Source organism: Dendropsophus ebraccatus, chromosome 2 (genome assembly GCF_027789765.1).
Source record: "Dendropsophus ebraccatus isolate aDenEbr1 chromosome 2, aDenEbr1.pat, whole genome shotgun sequence".
NCBI lineage: Eukaryota > Metazoa > Chordata > Amphibia > Anura > Hylidae > Dendropsophus > Dendropsophus ebraccatus.
The window spans coordinates 194,463,610-194,487,480 of record NC_091455.1 but is presented as its reverse complement, the minus strand read 5'-3'; the positions used below and the strand labels follow the sequence as shown (position 1 = coordinate 194,487,480).

At 44.4% G+C, this 23,871-nt stretch overlaps 1 long non-coding RNA gene across 1 annotated transcript; it reads right to left on the bottom strand.

Annotated features, from left to right (window-relative positions):
- Positions 1-5,918: 5,918 nt before the first annotated feature.
- LOC138784826 (uncharacterized) lies at positions 5,919-9,875 on the bottom strand. Its single transcript, XR_011361955.1, has 2 exons — positions 9,799-9,875; positions 5,919-6,138 (listed from the first exon to the last, which is right to left on the bottom strand). It is a non-coding gene; the product is annotated as an uncharacterized lncRNA (long non-coding RNA).
- Between the last annotated feature and the right edge of the window lie 13,996 nt (positions 9,876-23,871).

The window sequence follows — 23,871 nt, the reverse complement described above, 5'->3', positions numbered from 1 at the left end:
AAAAAATTCCTGTTCTCACACAGAGGATCCAAGGGGAACGGTGTGAGAAAAGTCTTGGAGCAGAACTTCTTCCCGGCTTGATCTGCCAGAACTTCCATTACTAATCCCAAGAAGGCCATTAAATGTCTGACATGGATATCGGCCATGACTTGGCTGTCAGGTGCCATGTTCTGGCTGTTCTGACGCTCCTCGGTGCAGTCTAGCAGTTGGGAAATTAAAGAGAATTTTCCAGCCAAAATGTAAAACTGTTCATATATTAAAGGGAACCCATTTCTGTGCTGTTGGGCTCCCAGAACGGCTGCATGTAACTGGCAGCCGGGTCTCCTATGGTGTCGGAGGATCCGGCTCTGTGGTCTTGCTGTGTGCGGTAAAATGCTTTTTAATCCCGCGCATGAGGCAGGGGGGGAGCTGTGAACTAGTCACCTGGTCTGTGACTAGTCACGGCTCTCTGTCCTGTCAGTACGCTCTGCAGGGTGATTGACAGGCAAGGACGCCAGTAACTGGTCTATGGAGCCTGGATCCCCCAACACCACCGGAGAGGCTGCTGCCAGGTACGTGCAACCACTTGGGGAGCCCAATCAGCACAAATGTACTGATTGGTTCCTTTCAAGACGTTAGGGTGGGATGGTCATTGGAGAAAAAGTCATACCAGGAAGTGCAGCCATATTGTGTAATGTTGCTTAGTGTGTATGGGGCTCCACAGTTACAGACCGGTCAGAGATTATCACTGGGGTTGAGCGGACTTGAGGAAACTGTCTGGGTTCGGCAACTTCCCCAAACCTTAACGCTCAGTATTTGATTCCCGGCATCTGAAGAAGTTGGATGCCGCCCTATGGCTGCCAGGAAAGCATGTATACAGCCATAGGCCATAGGCTTTATCCAAGTTTTCCAGGACATCCAACTTCTGCAGCCACCAGTAATCAAATGCAGAGCGTTCAGGTTTGGGGAAGGGGCCGAACCCAGACAGTTTCCTCAAGTCTGCTCAACACTAGTTATCACTGAAAACACCTGTGATGGGCATCACAACTGGACCATGGAGTGATGTAAGATGGCGGCCTGATCTGATTAATGTAATGCGCTTAGCAATGGTCTGCTGGAAAACCTTGGGTCCTGGCATCATGTGGAGGTTAGATTGACACAAAGCACCAACCTAACCATTGTACAGGCCAGTACCCCCTTCATGGTGGTTTTAGTCCCTAATGGCAGTGGCGTCTTTCAGCCAAATATCTGTCCCAGTCATACTGCAAAAAAAAAATTTCAGGAATGGTTTGAGATACCTGACAAAGAGGACAAGGTGGTGACTTGGCCTCTAAATTCCTCCCAATCCAGGATGTGCTGGAAAAACAAGTTTGATCCATGGATGCCGCACCTCACAACTTAAAACACAGGATCTGATGCTGTCTTGGTGTAAAAATAACTAAGAAGAAGTTCATTCAGGGGAGGAGACAGAAGGGCTGGTAAGAGCAGTTTTTCTGACTTCATTCGGAATTTGTCTGCTCTAAATGAAATGTAGAAACCAGGGCTGTACCTTTCAGGGTATAGAAGAGAAACTAAACAAAATGTTTAATAAAGAACTGCAGAATAACAAAGCAAGAATAAAATTGAACACATTGAAGGTTGTCCAAAGGCTTGTCTTCTTTAGCTATGGGGCCCCATGAATTCTAGTTATGCCCTTGCTTTTATCCTTTATGGTTAGTAAGAGTGTCCAGCAACAAAACCCCTGGATAGAATTAAGCTTCTATAAATTCAACCCTATTCAAGTGGAAAATATTACAAAAAGGTCTTCTTGTGTCCTTTTCCTTAAAAATAAAAAAAAAATTATATATATATATTTTTTTTATAAATGTTCCTCATTTCTATTGGCTCTTTCCACCGTAGATAAACTGTTGTGGAAAATGTTTTGGATGAGCGTAATGCCGGTGACATTCAGAGAAATGAAACGATAATTAATTTAATCACGGTGTTATTGTTACACGGCCCGCTTTACTCTTCACTTTTATGATTTTTTTTTTTTTCTCTATTCCGAGCTGTGTTGGCGTGTAATTTTGTCAAGAATTATGAATAAAATGTCACGGTAACGGTTCATGCTGAGAATACACCAGACCTGTAATCTCCATCTCTACAGGACGTTATATAACAGTAACATCCCAATGAACAGCGCAACATTTACTAAGCGGACACATCACCCATTGTGATATCTTTCATTAACCTTGTGTTGTCTGCACCGATTTTACTAAATTAATGTACAGATCCAAAAAGTTTTAACCAAAAGTGCAAAATGGTGCCCCCCCCCTCTCATATTCAACCGTTTTCTGCTGCTGTGATTTTTTATTTTTTTTTATTTTTTCCTGTTTTTTCTTCCTTCTTTTCTTCCTTCTTTTCTAAGGGGCCCTATTACACCGGACGGTTATCATGTAAATTATTATATTCAAATTTAAACAATAATCGTTTTGTAAATACAGGCAATGATCAAATGACCAACGAGAAATCGCTCATTGTTCGTTTGGTGCTTACACCAAAATCATTGTTAATCGATCGTTAATCGTTCGCTGTAATTCCACATTCATCTAATTAATCGTTCACTCATTGTTCAGTGTAAGGGTCCATTTACACTGAACGATTATCTGACAGATTATCTGCCAAAGATTTGAAGCTAAAGCCAGAAACAGACTGTAAGCAGAGGTCAGGTCATAAAGGAAAGACTGAGATTTCACCTCTTTTCAAATCCATTCCTGGCTTTGGCTTCAAATCTTTGGCAGATAATCTGTCAGATAATCTTTCTGTGTAAATGGTCCTAATTTCACATCGTCCCTTCATTTGCTGGGATCAGATGGATTAAACTATCGTAGTAACGATAATAATTAACAACTATAAGGGTGCATTTACACAGAGAGATTTATCTGAAAGATTTTGGAAGCCAAAGCCAGGAATGGATTTGAAAAGAGGATAGATTCCAGTCTTTCCTTTATGACCTGATCCCTGTTCATAGTCTGTTCCTGGCTTTGGCTTCAAAGATCTGTCAGATAAATCTCTCTGTGTAAACGCACCATTATTCTGTGTAATATGGTGAACGATTTCAGGTTAACAATAAATGATCTCGTTTGCGATTATTTATCATTAATCGTTAAAAATTACTTCGTTAAAAGGGATTGGCTACTTTATAGTAAAATTGTACGCTGGTCAGCTGATCGGTAGGTGCTGAACAGCTAATCAGTGAGGTTGCCAGGAGTTGGCACCCAACCAATCAACTATTGATAGCCTATCCAATGAATAGGCTAACAAGTTTTTGTTTTTTTGTTTGTGTATTACATGTGTATATATGTATTATATATGAAGCCTCTTCCTAGCTCCAAGCAAGTTAAATAGTGTACTAAAGAATTGTTCCCCCATCGCCTAGTCATGGACCTAAGCAAGACTAATGCTGGGTTTACACGGAATGATTATTGGCCCGATCGAACGATTAACGATGTCGGAGTAACACTTTTTTTTTCATAACGATCAGCGTTTAGACGGTACGATATATCGTACAGAAAAATCGTTTTGCGATCGTTTTGCGATTGCGCGCCCGCAGCCCGCCCGCCTGCAGCCCGGCCCCCCGCTCATCCGCAGCCCCGCCCCACGGTCAACCGCAGCCCCCTGCGCTGCCCCGATTGCCACCCCCGCCGCTGCTCCGATCGCCGCCACTGCCGCTCCGATCACCTTGGCCACGAGCATACGTTACCTGCTCCGCGTAGCAGGTCTTCGAAATCTCCGGCTCCCCTCTTCAGTGCATTGATTGGCTGAAGAGGTAAGCCGGGAATTTCAAATGGCTCCTCTTCAGCCAATCAGTGCTCCTCTTCAGCACTGATTGGCTGAAGAGGACCCGTTTGAAATTCCCGGCTCCCCTCTTCAGCCAATCAATGCACGGCAGCACTGATTGGCTGAAGAAGAGCCGTTTGAAATTCCCGCCTCCCCTCTTCAGCCAATCAATGCACGGCAGCACTGATTGGCTGAAGAAGAGCCGTTTGAAATTCCCGGCTCTCCTCTTCAGCCAATCAATGCACTGAAGAGGGGAGCCGGGGATTTCGAAGACCTGCTACGCGGAGCAGGTAATGTATGCTCATGGCCGGGGCGGCGGAGGCGATCGGAGCGGCGGCGGGGCGATCGGAGCGGCGGGGGTGGCGATCGAGCCGGCGCGGGGGGCCGGGTGGCGGCCGGACGGACTTTAGCGCGACGACTGTTTGCACGGAATGATCGGCGAATTTTTTGCGACCGATGGACGACGATTTAAGAACAAGATAAAAGATCAAAATGAACGATTTCTCGCTCGTCATTCGATCGTTCGCTGCGTTTACACGTACAATTATCGTTCGAATTCGAACGTTATCGTGCAAATTCGAACGATAATCGTTCCATGTAAACCCAGCATTAGAGAGAGTGTTCTTAGGTTGGTGAAGGTAAGAGCTGCGTCTACAGGTGGCCATACCAGTGTAATGCAAACCACAGTCTCCAGTAACCCTTACAAGAAGTGCTGTTGGTAAATTGTGTTGTACTACAACTTTACTCCATTAATTTCAATACATCTGAGCTGCAATACCACCCACAAACTGTGGACAAGAGTGGCACTGTTTCCAAAAGAAAGCTAGTATGTATTTTTTCTAATGGTGGATAACCACTTTAAGAAACTGTTGTGGTGACTGGATATCTCACAGAAATTAGTACTACAGTATGACATCATAAGGGAAGTTGAAAGAATAAGAAAAGGTTAGAAGACCGGAAGCAAAGACAAAGTGGGAAAAAAGTAGACCACAGAGCATGTTAGAAGAGAGTAAGGAAAATAATTCAGTTCATACAAAAAAGGATAAGGCTGGGTTCACACTGGGTCTTTGCAATCCAATTTTTTTTTCATGTTTTTTTTGCAAAAAAAAAACCCAGATCTGTTTTTTTAACATACACAAAAACGTAGTCGACCATGTTTTTGTGTACGCTAAAAAAAGTATGTGTTTTAATTCGTTTTTTGATCCTTTGTTTTTATAACGAAAGTCAATAAAAAATAAAAAAAAAGATCAAAACAGATGCACACAAATGCATCTGTTTTTTCATCCGATAAAAAAAAAAAACTGATTGCAAAAACACAGTGTGAACCCAGCCTAAGAGAAAGATTTAAAAACATGAGCGTCAAGGAGAAAGGTGCAATACCAGACACATCCTATAGAGGGCGCTGTCTCTGAAGGAAAGTGGACCCTTTAATCTAACCCTGGACTCCTCCTTTAAAGGGATACTTTAGCGAAAGAAAAATTTCTTTCATATGAACTGGTTTCAGAACGTCATATTGATTTGTAAATCACTTCTATTTAGAAATCTCCAGTCTTTCAGTACTTATCAGCTGCTGTATGTCCTGTAGGAAGTGGTGTATTCTTTCCAGTCTGACACCGTGCTCTCTACTGCCACCTCTGTCCGAGACAGGAATTTTTACAGAGAAGCAGCAAATCCCCATAGAAAACCTCTCCTGCTTTGGACAGTTCCTGTCTAGGACAGAAGTGGCAGCAGAGAGCGCTGTGTCAGACTTGTAAGGATACACCACTTCCTGCTGGACATACCGCAGTTGATAAGTACTGGAAGACTTGAGATTTTTAAATAGAAGTAAATTACAAGTCTACATAACTTTCTGAAACCAGTTGATTTGGAGAAAAAAATATATATATTTTTTTCTGGAGTGCCCCTTTAAATAATATGATTAAGCAGAGTGATCTTTCTAATCTCTTTATTGGTTATTGTTTCTCAGTAACCCTATAGGTGCCCCCGCTGTTACTATTATAGCTCTTCACTAATCTATTATTATAAAAGGATGAAGGGAATAAACAATGTCTGAAACCTCTAAACAGCCGGAATAATTACAGAAATTCAGACAGGGATAATTTTCAATACCGATTCTTACATTTTAACACCTGGAAATTTTAATTGCCATCTTTTGTACATGCGAACACTTTATTTCATTACGAAAACCATGGAAACGTGTGACTGCAAGCTGTGAAATGATCACATCTCACACATCCACCCGATATCCACACACCTTCCTTTATCTCCTCACAATATGTCGTCAGCCATTTGAAGAGACACAATGCTTTTGTACTAGGGGGTGGTCGGGTATTCTGGCTGCTGTGAAAAGATGAGAAAGTACAATGACAGGGAAGTGAGCTGCTAATAGTTGGTACATTATCGTGAAGTTAGATTTTTTTCTTTAAACTAGGCGGTTTTTGATCTTGATCTAACAAGAGTATTTAGCGCGGATATATTGAAAGATACCGGGGGCTGTACTTGGGTTGAGCTACCGAACACATTTCCTCAGCTTCACCTTCTTAAAAAATACAGAGAGGATGAGTTTACTGAAGAATATTTTATTACTGTATACATCTGTATGCAACAACTCCCCCTGATGGTGGATGTGGGCAGCTAAAATGTTATCATTTAAATGGTTACGCCACTTTCAACAATTTTTTTTCAGGATAAGCTGTCATGTATTTGTACAGTTAGTGGAGGGGGTCCTGCTCTCCTATATCTCTATAACACACTCTCAGAAGCGGCATCAGAATGGAGGACATTATAGATCAGCACTGATCAGTGTACACTGTGAATCCAGCACTGGGTAAGATATAACACTTACTCATGCTTTTATCACCTTCTCAGTGTCTTTCTCTGTTTCTGTCTCTCCATGTACTACTCCCTCCCTTGCCATAGACGTTTCTAGGCTGAATTGGGATATGATTTCGTATTGAAAAATGAGTTCAGGAGGGAGAGATGAGGAGGAACTTAGGAGCCTAGGAGCATTTTTTCTCTACAAAGATATACTACAAAGTTTATTTTATTCACTTGTACTATTGATTTATGCAAAGTTTATTCACTGTAGAGGGGTACTTCAGTGTACATAAAAATAATATTTTTTAGGGACAGGGTAAAAATAAAAAATGAGTCATACTCACCTACCTTGGTCCCCTGCAGCCTCTGTTCTGTTGCCTTCTGATCCCATGCTGGTCACTGCTTGATGCTGTTTCCAAGATGTTGGAGCAATACCTGCCACTCCTCCAGTAACTGGCAGGACACCGCTGTGGCAGTGACTGAGTGCGCTTGTCCTACTCCAACCTCTCATCTTGGAAGCAGGAACAAGTAGTGACCAGTGCAGGAAGGCACTAAAACTGGAGTTTTTGATTGTGGTGTATACGGTTATGCAATTGAAACTATGATTTTATGTACCAGCAATTTTAAGGCCTCCTGCGCCCCAACATAGTAGTTGGTATGCTCAGACCCCCCCGCTCAGATTGATATATATCTTTATGGGAAAAGATTCAGTATAACTTGTTTCATGTTGATCAATCTGTGATAAGGAGTCCAGTGGGTGGAGTCACTCAATGGACTGGACTCTAGCATGGAAACATCAGAGATTTCAATCAATAAATTACAAGTTATACTGAATCTTTTCCCATAAAGATGTATATCAATCCGCTCAGCTCCTCCTGCTCTATGACGTGATACTGATAGCTCAGCTAGCATTTTCACAGTGACGGGATCCCTTTAAATACTATGACGCATTCCCATTAACCAGGGCATCCTGTTATACTGACAGATTGATGAAAATCAGAATAAACATGCAACAACTCGGCATCAGCTTCTTTAACCCATCCACAATAGTTAATTGAGCGTCCAATAAATGAGCAATATGTTCAATGCGCCATCGGAGAGCGCGCCGAATGATTTTATGACTCATTGGATTACATGTAACCATTATGCAGCTCAGATCAATGATCAAATTGGGCAAATTCTCCTGACGATTGAAGGAAACCTCGGCAGATCTAATCAATTTGGCGTCATATATGGCGTCACATATATCACACTAGTAATAAACAATCTCTACGTCAATGTCAGTCAGCATTGCATTAATCAGGACTGGCCCCCAAGTGATGGTAACATTACTCTACGTTCTATATCTCAGATGGTTGTTTCCTATCCGGTATGGACTGAAGATGTGTCTGCGCGGCTCCTGCTGGATGACTTTGCAGTTCAGTCATTAACCTCCACAATGTCTATTACAGTTTCCTGTAAGTAATAACTTCCAAATATTTAAATGTGTCAGTAATGAATAAGCACCTGGCATAGGAACAGGCCCAGTGTTGAAACAATGAGCATTGTAATTGACCGGAGCTTTTTCATCTTAGCAGAAATATGTATCCTGATTAGAAATGAAAGGGTCATTCCTGTAGAGTACTGGCAACCTGTGTGATGCCTCTTAAAGGGGTTGTTCACAAAAAAAAAATTATTATTATTATTTTTTTTTTTTAAATCAACTGGTGTCAGAAAGTGCCAGAGATTTCTAATTTTCTTCTATAAAAAAATCTCAAGTCTTTTATCAGCTGCTGTATGTGCAGGAAGTGGTGTACAGTATTCTCTCCAGTCTGACACAGTGCTCTCTGCTGCCACATCTGTCCATGTCAGGAACTGTCCAGAGCAGTAGCAAATCCCCATAGAAAACCTCTCCTGCTTTCCAGACTAGAAAGAATACCACTTCCTTCAGGACATACAGCAGCTGATAAGTACTGGAAGACTTGAGATTTATTAACAGAAGTAAATTACAAATCTCTGGCACTTTCTAGTGCCAGTTGATCTGAAAGGGAAATATGGTATATTCCATCATGTTTTTCATTTGGTGTATACAGATGAACTGTTGTGTTCCAGAGGTTATCGATTCATGCTGTATGTGATACCCATTATTTTGATATAACGTTAAAGGGATTGACCACTTCATAGTAAAATTGGTGAATGTACTAGTATTAGTACGTGTACACAATGCACTTACTGACAGCAGCTCCCTGTGTACCTCAATTAGCCAAAATAAGACTCCTCTCCCCCAGGCTGTCCTGCCCTGTGGTGATTCTGTCCATAAGATGGCCGACATGGGGGAGCACGTGACCATGCCCCTCCCCCGGTTTCCACCATAGGCATATACAGGCTCAGTGGTGGACACTGAAGGCGGGGCATGGTCACATGCTCCTCCATGTTGGCCATCTTACGGATAGAATCACCACAGAGCAGGACAGCACAACCTGGAGAAGGGGGGTCTGATTTTAGCACTATGAGGTTTATAGGAAGCTACTGTGAGTATATACAGTGACTACACTTACTAACACTGTACACTGAGCAATTTTACTATAAAATGGCCAACCCCTTTAACTTTTATTACCCTGCTTTAAACCCTGTTTATTGTGTTTATAATTTTTATTAAATATTGAGTACATCATTTTGGATATTAATCAAAGTAATTACATTTGGTAATTTGTGGATGTTTATATTATTATTAGGGTATTATAGGTTTTGATTTTACCCTCCAGCAGAGTCCTCCTTATCATCACAGATCGCAATACAGTGAAAGGTAACACCAGTATATAGCTTAACAAAAGTTTAGCCCCCCCCCCCTCCCTATGGAATGACCTATGCATGGGTCACAGAGCATGCCTAGAAAACTCTTCCTTTCTAGTGAATAGGGTCTTGTATACTTGTCCATGGGGCTTACTGCCCCTATAATAACACTGCATGAAGAAGATTTATTCTTTGTAACAGGGATTACAAAGCAGTTGCAAAACCACAATTCCCATCATGCCTGGACAGCCTTCGGCTGTCCAGGCATGATGGGAATTGTAGTTTTGCAGCAGCTGGAGGGCCCCAGGTTGCTCTTCACTGTGTTATAACATTACAAACCCCCATTAGCTTCAGGTTCCCTGCTGTGCGATTGCTGTCCATTGTACCTACAGCAGCTCCCAGTGGGCTCACCTGCAGTCCGTGTATAGATCATAAATCCTCATTGCACTCGGAGCCTCTCGTCAAGGTGGAATTTAAAGAATTACCTCCAGAAAAACACAGAACAGATGGTTAAGAGTATGGCAGTCAGTCATGAGCATGGAGCTTTAAAACAACATGTACTGAGTTTAGAGTAAATGATTGACTATAAAAGTCTAAAATGAGAGCTGGCGAGGCGCTGTCTAGGATGAGAAAAATAGCTCCGCTCTAGTCGCAGAAACAGAAAACTAAATTTACTGCATCCCTTATACTGCATGCCTGACACCAACTGTTTCCAATGGACCCTATCGATTTCGATAGGATCCAGGGGTTTTCCGCGGGAAAAAAAAATGATGGGTCCTTAATTGTTTTGAACTTGGAGTAACTTAAGGTTTTAGTGATTGTAAAAATCACAATTTTAATGTTGATCGTAAATGTTCCTAGTGTATTTTTTTTATCAGTATTCTAAACAATACACTCATATTACTTGTATTATTTATTAATACAAAATGTCAGTTGTCAGTAAGTTGTCCATAAAATAAGGTTGGCAAATAAGGTTGGCCCCTTTCAACTGTTTTCTCACCCTAAAGACACTCATAAAGTTGAATACTATAACAGAGATTGGAGCCACCAGCTCCACGTTCTGCCAAACACACTTTAAGCCCATGTGTAGTGTCCCAGCACAGGTGTGCCACTAAGTTCTTTATGCACCTGGGCAAAGTAACTCACTCAGGTTCTCACAGTGGGATGAAGGAGAAGTGTATTATGTGTTTTTCTCCACTAGGTGTCGCTGCTGTATTCACTGTTTGTGGGTTAATTGTTTTATGTCACATGTTTGTTCTCATCCTATCACAGGTGCAGGTCTTCATTCCTTCTTCTTTCTGCCAATCACCTTTACTCTCTCCCACACACAGCCTCACCATTTCAACAATAGCTAAGGGAACCCTATAAAAAGGAGCTAGTTCCTGGTGGGAGGGTCTTTTCAGTTTAGTCACTAGAGAGAGCAACAGAGAGAGAGAGAGTTCATGCTTCAGCTAGCATGCAGTGCTAGACCCCCTCAGGAGGAAGGACACCCCCTGAGGATGACCTTTTCCACACCTGGGATACCTTTAACACTGCACAGGGCAGTTTATCTGAGGCAAGGTACTTACCCCAGTAGGACAAAGCTGCAGTTAATGTCTACGTATCCTACTGTAACACACATCTATTCTGGGAAGTCTTGGATAGTCTGCTCAACCCAACACAGGGACCTAGAACCTCATACTACCCTAGCAGGACAGGTATCCCGACACTACAGGGCATAAGGCGGTCAGATCACATGAGTACAAGTATCTACTTCTCTCCACTACGCTATCTCGGCAGAGTACACAGCTACATTGGACAGGGCCCTCAAGACGCTCCTCTACTCCACTCTACTTTAACCTACCAAGTCTATACAACTACCTCTAGCCTGCACCTGCATTCCAAAAGTGTTAGTATTGCCTTGTATTGCACTGAAGATTCTTAGTGAACAGAAGTTATCCTTGTTAAGCCATTGGACTCTGGTCTGTAATTTTGCACCTGCACCCACACACCAGGTTACACTTGAATTACCCAAACTTTGAGAGCAGTGCCTGTTTGTCTGGGGGTGGGTTCCAGCGCCAAACCAGGCTACCGTGACAATTGCCCAATCGACCCTATACCCACTAAGCTGCCACAACACCGCACAAGCTCCCCGGCATACAGCACATGGTCTACAAGACTGGATGTAGATACCACCAAAAAGAAAAAAACACTGAGCCTCTAAATGATCACAAAATAACGTAATATTTTTTATTGGTTAAAAACATACACTGACAATAAATATACAATGATCCACGACTGGAAAGAATGATAAAAACAGCAAGAGAAAAGGGGCTGCTGTCAGTGTACTAATGCTGAAAATACAAATAAATATAAAGGGCAATAATACATAGCAGCATAACAGTACCTATAGATATATAAAATGTAGCAGGAGGGTGCTCAATAAATAACTAACAAGTGCAATATAACAATATAACCAAAGAGCATCTACCTATATACTGATGGTAGCAATGGCGTCCACTGGCTGCCCCCGCCCCGATGCACGTTTCGGCTTGTCCCTTTTTCAAGGGAATATCACAACAATCATAGACATAAGAAATTAAATTAAGAGGTCAGTTTGAAGAATTGCTTGTATTTCTTTTTTTAATTGGGTTGCAGTACTACTTCTGACCTGCAGTTGGTGCTGTTCAATTCCACATCTAGTGAAATTCATTGTGCCATATTTAATCATTAAAATGACCTCTCCAGTTGCATATTTTATCTCACTATAAAAAAAAAAAATAAAAGGATTTATTTAATACAAATGTTCTATAGCACGCGGATAATTTATGCATGGATTCACATAGAAATGTACGCAGAATACCCTTCATTTGTGTCCCAAGGACGTGTCATGGTAATTCTCTTAACATGCTCTATTTAATTAACATGACTTGTAAAAAGGTGATAATTCCCCTTTAGGGTTACTGCAAATAACCATTGCACGTTTAATCCAAGATTACCTGCATTTGTCCTTTCCTGGAAGGAAGCGGGGCCCGAGATAAACATAATCAAACCTGGCCTGCCAATTAATGAGAAAGGACTGGAGGATGGAGAGGAGCGGGGAGGAGAGAAGTGTTGCAAGTGCGGTTTTGTAGAACAGTGGATTAGTTGTGCTGAAAGTCATTCGGTAAAAGACGGCAGACGAGACTTGAAATCGTTGCTCGTTTGCAAATTAGATTTACATTTAATACAATTATAGCTTAATGGAATGAAGTCGCAAAATGGCAATCGTGCCAGTACTCAGGAGTCACCCACCTTGGAAAGCAATGCAGTCATCAGCCATTAGTGTGTCTGGCCTCCAGTTTGGGAAGGTAACGTCTGGGAATTAAAGTAGTTACAGGTGTATGGGGAGGTTTAATACATGTGATGTACTAGAGGTCACAAGATGGACATCATCTATAGCAGTCACCTTTCCTGGCTCCTAACTGTGGCTCCTACTGTGTTTCCCCGAAAATAAGACAGTGCCTTATATTAATTTTTACTCCAAAACATGCACTATGGGGGAGATTTATCAAACTGGAGTAACGTAGAGTTGTCTTAGTTGCCCCTAGCAACCAATCAGACTCCACCTTTCATTTTTCAAGGAATATGTGAGGAATGAAAGGTGGAATCTGACTGGTTGCTAGGGGCAACTAAGACAATTCTACTTTGCACCAGTCTGATAAATCTCCCCCTATGTCTTATTTTTGGGGTATGTCTTATTCCTCTCCCCCCCCCCGCTGGGACATCCCCCCAAGCTTCCCCGGAATACTCACATCCTTGCCGGTCGGGTGCGGCTGCAGGTCCTGGTGGTGGGTCCTTGCGGCAGTGGTGTTGTGTGGCACGGGATGCGCGGTGGACATTGGGGGCCATGGACCAAGTGCCTGCGGCGCCAGCAGTGAGACTCCACAAGGGGATTAGGTGAGTCCTGGGTGGCGGTGGGTGGCAGGTGGCCTTACTTTCAGAGGGTGCCCTAGTTTTGGGTAGGGGGTGCCTTATTACTTTACACTATAGGGTAGATTAGTAGGGGTGTCTTATTTTAGGAGGGCTTCTTAATTTCGGAGAAACATGGTAGGACATTGTGTATAATAATAGAGATGAGCGCAACATGAGCATGCTCAAATCCGATCGTTTGGCATTTGAATACCGTTGGCTAAAGAAGTTGGATGCAGCCCTATGGCCTATGGCTGTATCCCTGTTTTTCAGGACTCCCTAGGGCTTCATTCAACTTCTTCAGCCACCAGACCAAACGATCGGACTGGAGCATGCTCATCTCTATATAATAAGTAGATAATAGAAATAAAAATGTACAAAACACATATCAATACTGGCAGGTACAAATAACAAGAACCGGATAATGATGAATAAATAATGAAGATGGCAGTCAAGAAGTGAAATAGAAGATGATGAATGAGAACAACTAAAAAAAACTGACCGTAGGAAGCTATCCCTAATTTTTCACTAGACCTATCATTGAACACTAACCTAACACAACTAAACTTTAGTGGCCTTAAAAATATCTATACTAATGAATTAATGATGAAGACGGCAGTCATGAATTAAAGCAGAAGATGATGAACAGGAACAACTACAAAAATTGACCGTAGAAAGCTATCCCTATTTTTACCCTAGATCTATCCCTGAACACTAACCTAACACCACTAAACTCGGAACTGAAACTCTAGGGGCGCAACAAGCAAGCACTAAGGCCCTAAGGGCCCTATTACATGGAAAGATTATCGTGTGGAAAATCGTTATATCGTTCGAATTTAAACGATAATCTTTTTGTGTAGTTGCAGGCAACAATCAAAAAATCATTCGTATGTCGTTGATCGCTGATTTAGATTTGAACCTAAAATTATCGTTAATCGTTCCCTAATCGTTCGCTGTAATTCCACATTCGATCGCTCAAGTTCCGCATTTGTTCACTAATCGATCAGTGTAATTGCACATTGTTTATTGTTTTGCTGGGATCAGAAGGAGTAAACGATCGTAACTAACGACCGTCGTTCTGTGTAATATGGTGAACGATTTTAGGTTAATAATAAACATTTATGATCGTTTATCGTTAGTCGTTAATTGTTAAAAATTGCTCCGTGTAATAGGACCCTAAGGCAAGAGTAAGACTGAGCAGAACATAGTCAAGGAAGGAAGCAACTAGGTAACAAAATAAATGCAAAATACAGACACAAGGTTCAACTTAAAACTAACTTAAAAACTAGAACTAGAATTTACAAATGAGAGTAAAAGATGGAATAAGGAAACATACAAGGAATACTGGATGCAAACACACAGAATATACAATACTAGAAAATGTACCCGGTGCTGCCCGGGTATAAAGTGTCAGTGTGTTAATTAGATTTGTTCTAAGGTGCCCAGGAGGCCAATCTAAAGGTATTGTTTCATTAGTGGAATTAGTGTATACCTGTAGTGCATAGTTGGAGGGGTTCTGTATACCTACAGTGTATAGTTTTTAGGGGTCCCGCATATCTGTAGTGCATAGTTGGGGGCTGTATACCTATAGTGTATAGTTGGGGGAGTCCTGTATACCTGTAGTGTGTAGTTGGGGGGGCTGTATACCTGTAGTGTATAGTTGAGGGAGGTCCTGTATACCAGTAGTGTATAGTTGGCGGGGACTGTATACCTGTACTGTATAGTTCGGGAAGTCCTATATACCTGCAGTGTATAGTTGGTGAAGCTCCTCTATACCTGTACTGTATAGTTCGCGAGTCCTGTATACCTGTAGTAAATAATTGGTGCTGTATACCTGTAATGTATAGTTGGTGGAGGTTTTGTATACCTGTAGTTTATAGTTTGAGGGTCCTGGATACCTGTAGTGTATAGTTGGTGGAGGTCTTGTATACCTGTAGTATATAGATGGGGGGTCCTGTATACCTGTAGTGTATAGTTTTAGGGTCCTGTATACCTGTAGTATGTAGTTGGTGGAGGTCCTGTATACCTGTAGTGTAAAGTTTGGTGGTCCTGTATACCAGTAGTATAGAGTTGGTAAAGGTGCTGTATACTTGTAGTATAGAGTTGGTGCAGGTCCTGTATACCTGTAGTTTAAAGTTTGGGGCCCTATATACCTGTAGTATATAGTTGGTGGAGTTCCTGTATACCTGTAGTGTATAGTTTTGGGGTCCTGTATACCTGTAGTATAGAGTTGGTAGGGGGTGCTGTATACCTGTATTATAGAGTTGGTGAAGGTCCTGTATACCTGTAGTGTATAGTTTTGAGTTTCTGTAAACCCGTAGTGTATAGTTTGGGGTCCTGTATACCTGTAGTATATAGTTGGTGGAGGTCCGGTATATCTGTAGTGTAAAGTTTGGGGGTCCTATATACCTGTAGTATAGAGTTAGTGAAAGTGCTGTATACCTGTAGTATAGAGTTGGTGGAGGTCCTGTATACCTCTAGTGTATAGTTTTGGGGTCCTGTATACCTGTAGTGTATGGTTTGGGGTCCTATATACCTGTAGTATATAGTTAGTGGAGTTCCTGTATACTTGTAGTGTATAGTTTTGGGGTCCTGTATACCTGTAGTGTATAGTTTGGGGTCCTGTATACCTAAAGTATATAGTTGGTGGCGGTCCTGTATACCTGTAGTGTATAGTTTTGGAGTCCTGTATACCTGTAGTGTAAAGTTTGGGGTCCTGTATACCTGTAGTATATAGTTGATGGAGGTCCCGTGCACCTGTAGTGTATAGTTTTGAGGTCCTGTATACCTGTAGTGTCCTGTATGCCTGCAGGGTCGTATTTACCATTAGGCACCCATGGTCTGGTGCCTAGGGTAGCACCTTGCAGAGGGGCAGTACCCTCCAGTTCAGAAAATCTGGTGTCGAGGGGGGCATGGCAGTATTGGTTAGGTCTGGTATAGTGGTGTTATCCAGTCACAGTATGGCGGTATTGGTCAGGCCTGGTATGGCAGTGTTATCCAGTTACAGTAAGGCGGTATTGGTCAGGTCTGGTATGGCAGTGTTATCCAGTTACAGTAAGGCGGTATTGGTCAGGTCTGGTGTGGCAGTGTTAAATGTGATGTCTGGAGCTATTACCTACCTATCCTGATGCTAATTGGTGAGTGAGGATGGGATGTCTTCAGTTTTAGTGCTTAGGGCAGCAGCAGCTGGTAATACTGCCCTGTATACATGTATAGATGGAGTAGGAGGTCCTGTATACATGTACTGTATAGATTGAGTAGGGGGGCCCTGTATACATGTATAGATGGAGTAGGAGGTCCTGTATACATGTACTGTATAGATGGAGTAGGGGGTCCCGTATACCTGTAGTGCCCTGTAAATACATGTACTGTATAGATGGAGTAGGAGGTCCTGTATACATGTACTGTATAGATAGAGTAGGGGGTCTACCAGTTATTTCTGTGGATGTTGTGAGGCAGCTGGCCCTAGCAACCATTCACATTCCAGCTCCCTGTGAAAGTAGTAATCCTATTGGTTGCTAAGGCTCCCAACTGCCAACTGCTGGGCAGCTGCAGCTAATTATATCAGTGTGCAGTGAGGAGATTTTCCCATTCATCTCTATGGGGCGCCGCTCTTCCCCCTCCCCCTCCCCTCCTGTACATCTGGCGGGGACGGGACCTTCGCAATAACCTTCCCGGGCACAAAATGTATCTGTGTGCCAAATTTGGGGTCAAGCGGTTCAGGCGTTTGGAAGTCTATTTGGGACAGACAGACAGACAGACTTTCATTTTTATGCTATAGATAGATAGTTCACATCATACAGCAAAAGCCAAAGATCTTTAGGCTGACCAATCAGGAACTCTACCCTAAACTAGCCCTGAGCTAAAAGTCATGACTAGCTGATACAGAATAGTAGATCAGCTGTAAGAGAATAGCATAGTAATCATCCAAACAAGCTAATAGACAGAATAACAGCACTCCTAGTTCTAATCGCCTAGATGTCTGGTACACTATTAACTGCAGAGAGACAAGCAGTGAGCACCCATTGTTTATAGGGCTCTTTTCATACTTCCTTAACATTGTCATAATATAATTAAGGTGTAAATCCACAGATATGATCAGGGGCAATTCTAGCTTTTCTGCTGCCTGAGGCAAAAATGGTGTCCTCAAATAACTATATACCAGCAGAGAACATATTACATGCATAAATATATACCAGCAATAAATTTATTGCCCACATACATATAGACCAGCAGTGAATATGTCACGCACACCTAAATACTAGCATTACATATACTGCATGCATAACTTTATAATAGCAGTAAAATATTCCATGCATAACTATACAACAATGATTATAGTATTGTATATTTTTATAATATATAATATATTGTACATACAGTGGCGGATTATAATGTGGGCGGTTTGGGCGGCCGCCCGAGGCTCCGGGGGGGCCCATACAACGCCGCCCACATTATAATGCCGCCCGGGAGGCCCCCTTCCCCTCGCCACTGCAGGCTCTTGTGACCGTAAGCATTGTTTCGCTTGCGGTCACAAGAGTCTCCGGCTGATGCGCGGCTGCCGGGGGTGTCCCGTCCTCTCCCCGGCAGCGCGTTCATCACACAGCTCCTAATGCCGCCTGGGGCCCTGACTTCTGGTACTGGGAGCTGTGTGGGCCCAGGTGGCACTAGGAGCTGTGTGATGCGCGTGCTGCCGGGGAGAGGACCGGACACCCCCGGCAGCCGCGCATCAGCCGGAGACTGCAGAAGGAGAGGATCGACGGGGGAACGCAGGGTAGGTGAGTTGTATTTTGTTATTTTTGTGTTATTTACTGACTGGGGGGGCATCTATAAAGGGGAGAAGAGGGGGGGACCATTTATAAAGGGGGGGAAAGAGGGGGACAATTTATAAAGGGGGGAAAGAGGGGGACCATCTATAAAGGGAGGGGGGAGAGGGGGACCATCTATAAAGGGAGGGGGGAGAGGGGGACCATCTATAAGGGGGGGCAGAGGGGGACCATCAATAAGGGGGGAAAGAGGGGGGACCATCTATAAGGGGGGGAGAGGGGGACCATCTATAAGGGAGGGGGGAGAGGGGGACCATCTATAAGGGAGGGGGGGAGAGGGGGACCATCTATAAAGGGGGGAAAGAGGGGGACCATCTATAAAGGGGGGAAGAGGGGGACCATCTATAAGGGGGGGGAAGGGGACCATCTATAAAGGGGGAAAAAGGGGGACCATCTATAAGTGGGGAAAGAGGGGGACCATCTATAAAGGAGGAAAGAGGGGGACCATCTATAAAGGGGGAAAGAGGGGGACCATCTATAAAGGGGAAAAGAGGGGGACCATCTATAAAGGGGAAAAGAGGGGGACCATCTATAAGGGGGGAAAGAGGGGGACCATCTATAAGGGGGGAAAGAGGGGGACCATCTATAGAGGGGGAAAGAGGGGGACCATCTATAGAGGGGGAAAGAGGGGGACCATCTATAAGGGGTGAAAGAGGGGTAACATCTATAGAGGGGGAAAGAGGGGGACCATCTATAGAGGGGGAAAGAGGGGGACCATCTATAGAGGGGGAAAGAGGGGGACAATCTATAAAGGGGGAAAGAGGGGGACCATCTATAAGGGGTGAAAGAGGGGGACCACCTATAGAGGGGGAAAGAAGGGGACCAGGTATAAAGAGGGAAAGAGGGGGGCCATCTATAAAGGGGGAAAGAGGGGGACCATCTATAAGGGGGGAAAGAGGGGGACCATCTATAAGGGGGGATAGAGGGGGACCATCTATAGAGGGGGAAAGAGGGAGACCATCTATAAAGGGGGACTATCTCCTATAGGATTAGCACCCTCCTCACCTGACATCCTCTGTGCTGCTGAGACCTCCCCTATAGATCAGCACCCTCCTCTCCTGACATCCTCTGTGCTGCTGGGCGCTGCGACCTCCACTATAAGACCAGCACCCTCCTCTCTTGACATCCTCTGTGCTGCTCGGACCTCTCCTATAGATCAGCACCCTCCTCTCCTGACATCCTCTGTGCTGTTGTGACCTCTCCTATAAGATCAGCACCCTCCTCTCCTGACATCCTCTGTGCTGCTGTGACCTTGGGGGGGCAACATCAGGGGACCAGGTGAGGTGGCAATATGTTTATTGGGGGCAGTGGAGGTGGGGTGGGCAGCTTACTGGGGGTAGCAGCAAGGGACCAAACATTATGTTTATCGGGGCCAGCAGGGAGGGGAGGCAGGCAGGCAGTGTTTATTGGGGACAGTGTGTGTGTGTGTGTGTGTCGGGGGGGGGGGGGGGGGGGGGGGCGCAGTAGCAGTTTATAATGTGGGCGAATTGACTGGGGGGGGGCCCAGGTTGGGTGGACAGCCCGGGGCCCAGGGTACATTTAATCCGCCACTGTGTACATATAATTATACACCAGCAGTGACTATATTACACTCATACTTATGTTTCATCAGTGAATATACTGCACATATAGATAAATAGCAATACTTAATGTACAGCACACATAATTAAATACCAGCAGCAAATATATTGCACACATAATTATATACCAGCACTTAATATATTGCATGCATGACTATATAACAGTATTGAATATATTGTATACATAACTGCTCAGTGTTGGTGATACACAGCCTCCTATTTCAGGAACCTCCAAATAGTGCCAACCTCAGAGACCCCCTAACAGTGTCAGCTACAGATACAGAGACCTTCTAATAATCCCAGCCTCAGAGACTACTAACACCTATAATTTACCACCAATGACCACCAAAAAATGCCAGAAAATACAAGGCCTACTAAATCCCTCCAATAACTATGAGAAATTAGTAACTGGTTCCGAACTCTCCACAATGTGAGCGTAAAGTAGTGGTGTTAAGGGGTTAAACATAGAGTGTAGCATTGTGTAAATTTCATGGCTATGTTATCCTATGGTATGATTCAGAGCAGACATTGATCCTGTCATTCCTTCTATCAATTGTTTAATCACAATTAATCTTCAATCTCCTGTATGGACAAAGAGGTCTGTAATTTACATATAAATAGATCCGAGCGTCAAAGTAGGAAATATCTTTCAGGACACACAAGTGAAGGCCTCGATAGGATCAGTAATAAGCCTTGTTATGAGATATCGGCAGGATCTGGTCACCATTTTATCATGGTACTTAAGGTTATGTGAAGGCTGAGCATCAAGGACAAACCCAGAGGTCAAGAAGACAGGAGGTGGATTTTTTTTTTTTTTTTTAATAATTTCACTTTTTTTTTTTTAACATACAAGATTGGCGGCAGAAAAAGACCACCCGGTCTTACTCTCTTATTATCTTAGGATAGATATATGTTTATCCCAGGCAGGTTTACATTTAGATTTACCAACCACATCTGCTGGAAGGTGGTTCCAAGCATCTACTACTGTTTCAGTAAAGTATTCTTTTCTCATGTTGCTTTATCTTTCTCCCAACTAGCCTCAGATTGTGCTCCCTTGATCTTGAGTTCGGCATTTGATGAGCGGGGGCTGGAGAACTTGGATAAAGCACTAAGGTTGTCTGGAAAACATGGACATGTGGACACAGGGGGAGCTGGACATGTGGACACAGGGGGAGCTGGACATGTGGACACAGGGGGAGCTGGACATGTGGACACAGGGGGAGCTGGACATGTGGACACAGGGGGAGCTGGTAAACAGGGGGAGCTGGACATGTGGACACAGGGGGAGCTGGACATGTGGACACAGGGGGAGCTGGACATGTGGACACAGGGGGAGCTGGACATGTGGACACAGGGGAAGCTGGACATGTGAACACAGGGGGAGCTGGACATGTGGAAACAGGGGGAGCTGGACATGTGGAAACAGGGGGAGCTGGACATGTGGAAACGGGGAGCTGGACATGTGGAAACAGGGGGAGCTGGACATGTGGACACAGGGGGAGCTGGTAAACAGGGGGAGCTGGACATGTGGACACAGGGGGAGCTGGACATGTGGACACAGGGGGAGCTGGACATGTGGACACAGGGGGAGCTGGACATGTGGACACAGGGGGAGCTGGACATGTGGACACAGGGGGAGCTGGACATGTGGACACAGGGGGAGCTGGACATGTGGAAATAGGGGGAGCTGGACATGTGGACACAGGGGGAGCTGGACATGTGGACACAGGGGGAGCTGGACATGTGGACACGGGGAGCTGGACATGTGGACACAGGGGGAGCTGGACATGTGGACACAGGGGGAGCTGGACATGTGGACACAGGGGGAGCTGGACATGTGGACACAGGGGGAGCTGGACATGTGGACACAGGGGGAGCTGGACATGTGGAAATAGGGGGAGCTGGACATGTGGAAACAGGGGGAGCTGGACATGTGGAAACAGGGGGAGCTGGACATGTGGACACAGGGGGAGCTGGTAAACAGGGGGAGCTGGACATGTGGACACAGGGGGAGCTGGACATGTGGACACAGGGGGAGCTGGACATGTGGACACAGGGGGAGCTGGACATGTGGACACAGGGGGAGCTGGACATGTGGACACAGGGGGAGCTGGACATGTGGACACAGGGGGAGCTGGACATGTGGAAATAGGGGGAGCTGGACATGTGGACACAGGGGGAGCTGGACATGTGGACACGGGGAGCTGGACATGTGGACACAGGGGGAGCTGGACATGTGGACACAGGGGGAGCTGGACATGTGGAAACAGGGGGAGCTGGACATGTGGACACAGGGGGAGCTGGTAAACAGGGGGAGCTGGACATGTAGAAACAGGGGGAGCTGGACATGTAGAAACAGGGGGAGCTGGACATGTAGAAACAGGGGGAGCTGGACATGTAGAAACAGGGGGAGCTGGACATGTAGAAACAGGGGGAGCTGGACATGTAGAAACAGGGGGAGCTGGACATGTAGAAACAGGGGGAGCTGGACATGTAGAAACGCGGAGCTGGACATGTGGAAACAGGGGGAGCTGGACATGTGGAAACAGGGGGAGCTGGACATGTAGAAACAGGGGGAGCTGGACATGTGGAAACAGGGGGAGCTGGAAATGTGGAAACAGAGGGAGCTGGTAAACAGGGGGAGTTGGACATGTGGAAACCAGGGGGAGCTGGACATGTGGAAACCAGGGGGAGCTGGACATGTGGAAACCAGGGGGAGCTGGACATGTGGAAACAGAGGGAGCTGGTAAACAGGGGGAGCTGGACATGTGGAAACCAGGGGGAGCTGGACATGTGGAAACCAAGGGGAGCTGGACATGTGGAAAACAGTGGTTTTCTGATTTAACCCTATTTGGCCCAGTTCTCTCTGGCAGCTTCATAGAGGAGCTGGGGGCTGATCTGGAGATCCTGGGGGGAATGGGGGCAGGATCCCTCCACCCCAGTCTCTTACAGGATAAGGGACAAGTATGTTTAAATCAGAAAGCTGTGATTCGGATCACAGAGAGCAGGGTGCAGCAGCCTGTAGTGGCTGCCCGAGTTAGCTAGGGATTGAGCCTGCGGTACCTCCCTGTGAGTGATGCACCTGTCTTAGGCAGAATGCAAATTATCTACCTCTATGGTATATGGGTCAGTCAGTGTATAGGGAAAATAATAGTCTTTGCATAATGGATTTAACTTTTTTTTACAGTTTTAACTACAGATCTCAGGTGAACCTGTTATACTGCCCATACATCCATGACATTGGGATAGTGAGCGACTCCGATGAGAAGACACCCCTTGTAAGTCACTGTTTCATTTTATGTGTCTATATATGTAAATGTAGAAGCCTCTAACACTGCTCTTAATTCACTATGAGTAATGGAGCAGAATATACCCTTTATTATTTAGAAAGCATTGTTGTCAAGCGAGGTTCCCTTTGGGTAACATAATCGGTTGGGGGCCCACTCAGACTTGCTCGCCCCCCCCTAGGCTGAACCCCTAGCTACGCCCCTGCCTACATCACTAACCTTACCTACCCAACCTTCTACTATGTCACTAAAAAGAATGCCAGTCTTGCTTTCACCCTAGTTGGAGTGCCATCTGCTAAAGCACACGAAGCACCAGTAATCCAACCTTCACACCAATAAAATTATTTGCTTTACTTGTTTTTTTTCCCATCTGTGACATGGGACAAGAGCTCTTCAAACTTGAATACTTGAATTATAATAATTGTGTTTTTCATCGGTGAAACAGACAGATCTCACTGTACTGATGAAGTGGATTTCCAGGACGTTGAAGGGTTGTCTGGGGAGCAGAAAAGGTATTTCCTTCTCTCACTCCCTCACACCCTCCCCACTCATCTCAGAGAGTATACTTCCAGGATGATTGGAGAGTAGATGTGGAGTGTAAAGGAATAAGAAAAGGTGATACCAATCAATATCAATATCGGGCTGGTTTGGGTTCATCTACCTGTCTCTCCACCAGTCTGATATCTAATATTAACGGCCTTTTCAAGGGATAGGTCATCATTACCGGAACAGTGTTTTGTATGTTGCAATAACCACAATTATGTTTGGGCATACCAGCCATGTGTGTACATCACAGTCTAATCTTTGAGATGAGCATAACCAGAAATTTGGAGAATCAACAAGATATTCTATGTAATTTTA